The following is a 5,687-nucleotide window of genomic DNA, read 5'->3' as shown; positions in this document are numbered from 1 at the left end:
AAATCCAAACACAGCCTCGAAAAGCTGCAGGGCCTGGGGGAAGCCATTTATCCCTAATTCCCTGTTAAAAGCAGCGTCACCATGGCAACCCACTCTCAGGGCTTCTATGAAAGAGTCCAACAGTGAAAATCAGCCTGAATCAATGTGAGGAGGAGTTCCATTCTCTCAAGCACAGCTGGCTCTGTCCTCACCAAGCACCCTGAGGTGCTAAAAGCAGCCCCCCGCCCCCAAGCAGGGTGGCCTTCAGCTCGCAAAAAACTCCGCATCCTTTTTTGTTTTTTTAATTTTATTTTGTTTAAAGGATTACAAATAGTAGTACATATGTCTCCTTTTTCCAAAACCCCATTGACCTCCTCCCACCCCCGCCTCCCTTACACCCCGGCACATGCCCTCATCCCCCGACCCCCAGTGTCTTGCGTCATTGGTTATGCTTACACGCATGCATACAAGTCCTTCGGTTGCTCCGGATCCTTTCCTAAGAGTGGAAGCTCCAGTGAGCACTTCCCTGTGCCCTTGGGCCCCTCGTTCTCTCCCCAAGGAGATTGGGGTCTGAATGAGGAGTCACTTTCCTAAAACAGCCCCATCCCCACCAGGTGGTCTCCTGCCCAGTTTCAAGGAGGCGAGAAAAAGAGGAGAATGGGCAGAAGGAGAGGATTTGGGTAAACCTTCTCCATTCCCCCTCTTGCTCTTGGTCTTCTCTCCCTGTCACCATCTCCAACAACTTGACCTTGGAGCCTTCCCCTCAAGATGCCTCTGGGGATCTCCTTCCTGTTGGCGGTTTGGGCCTAAAATCTTTGAAATACAGGTTTCCCCTGTTATCGAAAGCAGAGCGTTCCTATGGAACCTTCCCTAATTGAAAAGGCTAAGCGAGGAAGCAATTGCCTTCAGACACATCTTGCTGAGGGACGCACCAAATACAGCAGGTCAAGCACAGGTGCTCGCAGACCCGGCTCTCAGCCCTGGCGGCCTGAGGCTGAGACGCTGAGATGGGGAGTGTAGTTGCGGGAAGGAGCTTGGCCGCCACTGCGGCTGCCTGCTCGGTGCGGTGCCGGGGCCGGGGCCGCTGCCTCTGCAAGGCTGCTGCCAAACATGCTGACCGCTGTTTTCGATGTTTGCCTTTTTTCGTAAAATCAGAAATCCGGATTTCTTTCGGTGAGCTAAGACAGGTCCTGAAGCAGGTCTTTTGTAAAACCGGTGACGTGATGTGAACCTTCAAAAAGCAGGGGGTGCCTCCTGGGTTCTCCCTGCTCCCTCCAGGGGTGGGGGCAATAGGAGCCCTGCTGCACCTGTGCCTCTAGGACAGCGATGGCGAACCTTTTGAGCTCGGCGTGTCAGCATTTTGAAAAACCCTAACTTAACTCTGGTGCCGTGTCACATAGAGAAATTTTTTGATATTTGCAACCATAGTAAAACAAAGACTTATATTTTTGATATTTATTTTATATATTTAAATGCCATTTAACAAAGAAAAATCAACCCAAAAAATGAGTTCGAGTGTCACCTCTGACATGCGTCTCAGGTTCGCCATCACTGCTCTAGGACTAGAAGAGACCCCAGCAGCTCAGTGCCCTGCTTCCCTCAGGCCTCCCCTCGCACACGTGTCATAGGTTCGCCATCACTGCCCTAGGACTAGAAGAGACCCCAGCAGCGCGGTGCCCTGCTTCCCTCAGGCCTCCCCTCAATTCACTAAGACCTTCACTGGGCGGGGACACATCCCAGCACCCTGGGCACTGTGGGCAGCCTGCTGTAGGCCAGGGGGGCACCTTCCCACCCCTGTCACATCACCTTCAGCAGCAAGGCTGAGGACGCCCCAGAAATGACAGGGGAGAACTTTTTCCTGAGTCTCCTATGGCCTGTCCATGTGCTACAGGCATTACCTCACTTCAACTTAATTACTTTAGGAAGTGTGTACTACTGCTCTCTCATCCCATAGAACACTATTATTCTTTTACAGGACAGAAAACTGATATGTAGGAAGTTTCATAACTTGCCCCCCGTCACTCAGGGTTTTAAACGGAGGCCATCTGACCATGGCTTTCCCTCCCCCAGACACTGGCCCTGGGTCTACAGGCATTACCTCACTTCAACTTAATTACTTTAGGAAGTGTGTACTACTGCTCTCTCATCCCATAGAACACTATTATTCTTTTACAGGACAGAAAACTGATATGTAGGAAGTTTCATAACTTGCCCCCCGTCACTCAGGGTTTTAAACGGAGGCCATCTGACCATGGCTTTCCCTCCCCCAGACATTGGCCCTGGGTCTAGTAGATGGTTACCGTGGTGATTCCACCCAAATTCTTTGGGCCCAGGATTGATTTGTCAACATGAGTGGCAGGGGTCCTGTTGTGTCATGGGGATTATTACACATATACTGTAAAACGGTCCCGGCTGCCTTCGTGAATGGAAACTATGAACCGTCCCCAAGCCTGCTGCAGGCGCCTCGTGGAAACCCGGGCTCCCACGGGCTCACGCGCCGCAGATACCCAACGGTGACAGCAGCCGCCTCCTTTGATGTGGCTTTGCTCTCGAGCTCATCTTGCCACGCTGCTCGCCGCGCGAGAGAAAGAAAATTCCTTCCACGAGACGGAATTCCTACTCCTCTTGGCTGCAGCCCCCGAGGAGGAAGAACATCAGAGAGAACCGAGGAGAGCACGTGGGTGGGCCCCGGGCTGCGGCTGGTAAGGAAGATGGAACCCCAACCTGTGCAGCCTGACCAGCTGCCACTCACGCTCCACAGATGGAAAATACTAGTATGTGAAGCGTTGGCCGGTTCCCCGCAAGCTGTCTTCCCGGCACAGCAGATTGGAGCGCCACCAGGAAGAAGGAAACACTGTGAAGTAAGTCTTGTCGGAAGAAAAGAGAGGGTCCGGGCTGAGCTTTCTCTCTCAGCCTCCTCCTGGGAACCCCAGGATCTCACGCCTTCCTCGGGCCGGGCCCAGCAGGATGAGGGCACGCGCCTTCCTCTCTGGGCTTCTTCACATTTCCCTCCCAGACGGCAGCTCCCCTAGGGCGGGGGCCTCAGAGTTTCCTGTGCCATGACCCCCAGCACCGAGCACAGCGCCCACCAGATGGTGGGGGCTCAGGACTCTTTTGGTGAATAAACTCATGACGTTCTGAGACGCAGAAGGCAGCCTAAAGAGTCCTTTGAAATCAAACCATTTTCTCCTGAGAAACATGGGCCCTCCGCTTATGAAAGTACAGGTGCGGCAACCTGGGGACCGAAAGGAGAGTGGGCCCGGGGAGATGGTCCAAGGGAGACGCCTAGAAGGAACAGGATGCGCCACAATATAACGGGTAATTCTGCAATGTGATGGGAAGCGCTGCTCCACGTTTTCAGTGCCGGCTTTTATGTGAGTTAAGAACATCTCTGTTTCCTTTGCTTGAATAGGAGACTTACATCCCCCCTTAGGTATAACTCGAAGTCAAGGTTGAGCTCTGGGAGGCAGCCTGCTGAAGGTACAGCTGTCAGAGCCCTCACAGCGGCCCGTGTGCATGTGTGTAGGCCTATATATAGGCCGACCTGTAGAAGATCTATGCATATACTCGAATTATCATCACAACACCACTGAGGCCTCTGAAGCTGTCCTCCAACAAATAGCCTTTTTCTTCACTATCTGGGTCCGAAACAAGTTAAGAAATAAAATGGAAGGGAGAGGGGGAGGCCATGATGTCACCTTTGTTACTGATCAAACTAGTAGGACGCCATAGCTTGGTGTGAGAGCTAAAGGAGCTTGCTTCCCAAACCCAGAATCAGGTGGAATCCCCACCCCTTCTCAGGACTGCTCACCAGGAGCCGGTGTTGGAGAGAGCCAGGGCTGAGGAACCTGCTCTGTGGGGACTTTTATTTTTTTTAATATTTGTATTGATTTTTAAAGAGAGAGGAAAGGAGAGGGAGAGAGAGAAACATCAATGTGAGAGTGTAATATCGATGGGCTGACTCCTGCATGCCCCAACCAAGGATCAAGTCCAAAACCCGGCATGTGCCCAGACTGGGAATTGAACCAGCAACCCTTCTGTGCATGGGACGATACCCAACCGATTGAGCCACATCAGCCAGAGTTCTAGGAGGACTTTTAGCATGAAGGATCAGAGGCAAACACTCTGGCCAGGTCCAGCCCCCAAAATACAGAGAAGTGAGGTAAACATACCTAGTCGTTTTCCATAAACTTACAAATGAGATGAGGCAGCCCACCTGCAGGGCGTGGAACATACAAAAGGGGAGAGAGAGAGAGATATCTAGTGTTATATTAATCAAGTTCCCTTCACAGGAAGGAAGCACCGGTAGTGTTCAATCACATGAATTAACTGTTTATGTATCGTCCCCCATTTATGACCAGAAACTCCTTGAAGGGAGGAATTGTGTTTTATTTATCGTGGTTTGCCAAAGCCTTGTACTTGGAAGGCATGCAAATATTTGTTGAATGAATATGGACCCAGAGACCAGACAGCCCTAAGTTCAAATCTCCTTTTCGGCCAATTACTGTGAAAACGTGAACAAATTATTTACCCAGAGGTTGCGGACGGATGGCCCACAAACCACATCCAGCTCAGACATAATTTGTTTGGCCCACAGAGTATTGGCCTACCACTGCCTTAAAAGTTTGTAAGTGAGTTGGCAATACTTAAAGCTCAGGAAATTTTACATGAAGATCTGAATTTCTGCTTTTTCTGAAAACTTGGGAGACCTGATATGGTAGATTGATTGCAAAAATAGCCTCAATTCTTCACCCTTCCCTTTGCCCACACACTTTGCCATGTTACTCTACAGTTCTTTCCATAAAGGGTTGGAGTTTATATCTCCACCCTTTATCTCTGGGTCGGCCTTGTGACTTGCCCGAGCCAATAGAATGTGACAGAAATGACAGAGTGCTTGTTCTGATCCTGTAGCTAAGAGGCCTTGTACACTTGTCTTTCTTTCTTGGAAACCTGCCAGGACCCCATGTGAACAAGCATGGGTTAGCCTGCTGGAGGGAGAGATCATATCCGACAAAGACAAGCCAAAGCCCAAGGCGTGTGAAAGATTAGCAGAGCTAATCCACAACTCACCTTCCAGATGACCGAGCACATGCCTGCAAGAGTGAATCCAGTCAAGACTAGTAGAACCACCCACCTGATCCACAGATTGTGGACAATAGTAAATGCTTATTGCTTTAAGCCACTGAGTTTTGGGGTGGTTTGTTATGTAGCAATAGCTAACTGATACACCTGGCCATGTTGGGCCTGCTGTCTGTCTGTTCCTCATGGCAACACTTAGCTGGGGTGATCAGCTCCTTGAAATGAATTTTGCAGCTCCCCACTGTTCCTGCTATTGTTCTCTATTGTCTCTTTACAGGGTAGGTGGGTGATAGTTTATATTAAGTATTATTCTTGAGATTTAGTTTTTCTCATCATTGGGCTAAGAGTAATCAAAAATAGTTTTTATTATCAATACAGATTGAGAGAGCTATACATACATTTTAAGCAAAATGAGAAAGTAGAGGAACAAAATATCTTCTTACACTGACTCCATTTGTGTGTCAGTTTGAGTTCTTGATTTATCCCCTCTCAGTCTCAGTTTTCTGTGAAAAATGGGGTGGAGTGCACATAACTCAGAGAATTTTTTAGGAATCAAGTTAGGTATAGCAGGACAGCATGGTGGTTTAGTACATAAACTCTGGAGCAAAACTGCCAGAGTTTAACCCAGA

The sequence above is a fragment of the Myotis brandtii genome, unplaced genomic scaffold, assembly GCF_000412655.1.
Source record: "Myotis brandtii unplaced genomic scaffold, ASM41265v1 scaffold520, whole genome shotgun sequence".
Classification (NCBI taxonomy): domain Eukaryota; kingdom Metazoa; phylum Chordata; class Mammalia; order Chiroptera; family Vespertilionidae; genus Myotis; species Myotis brandtii.
Note: the sequence above shows the minus strand (reverse complement) of the source record.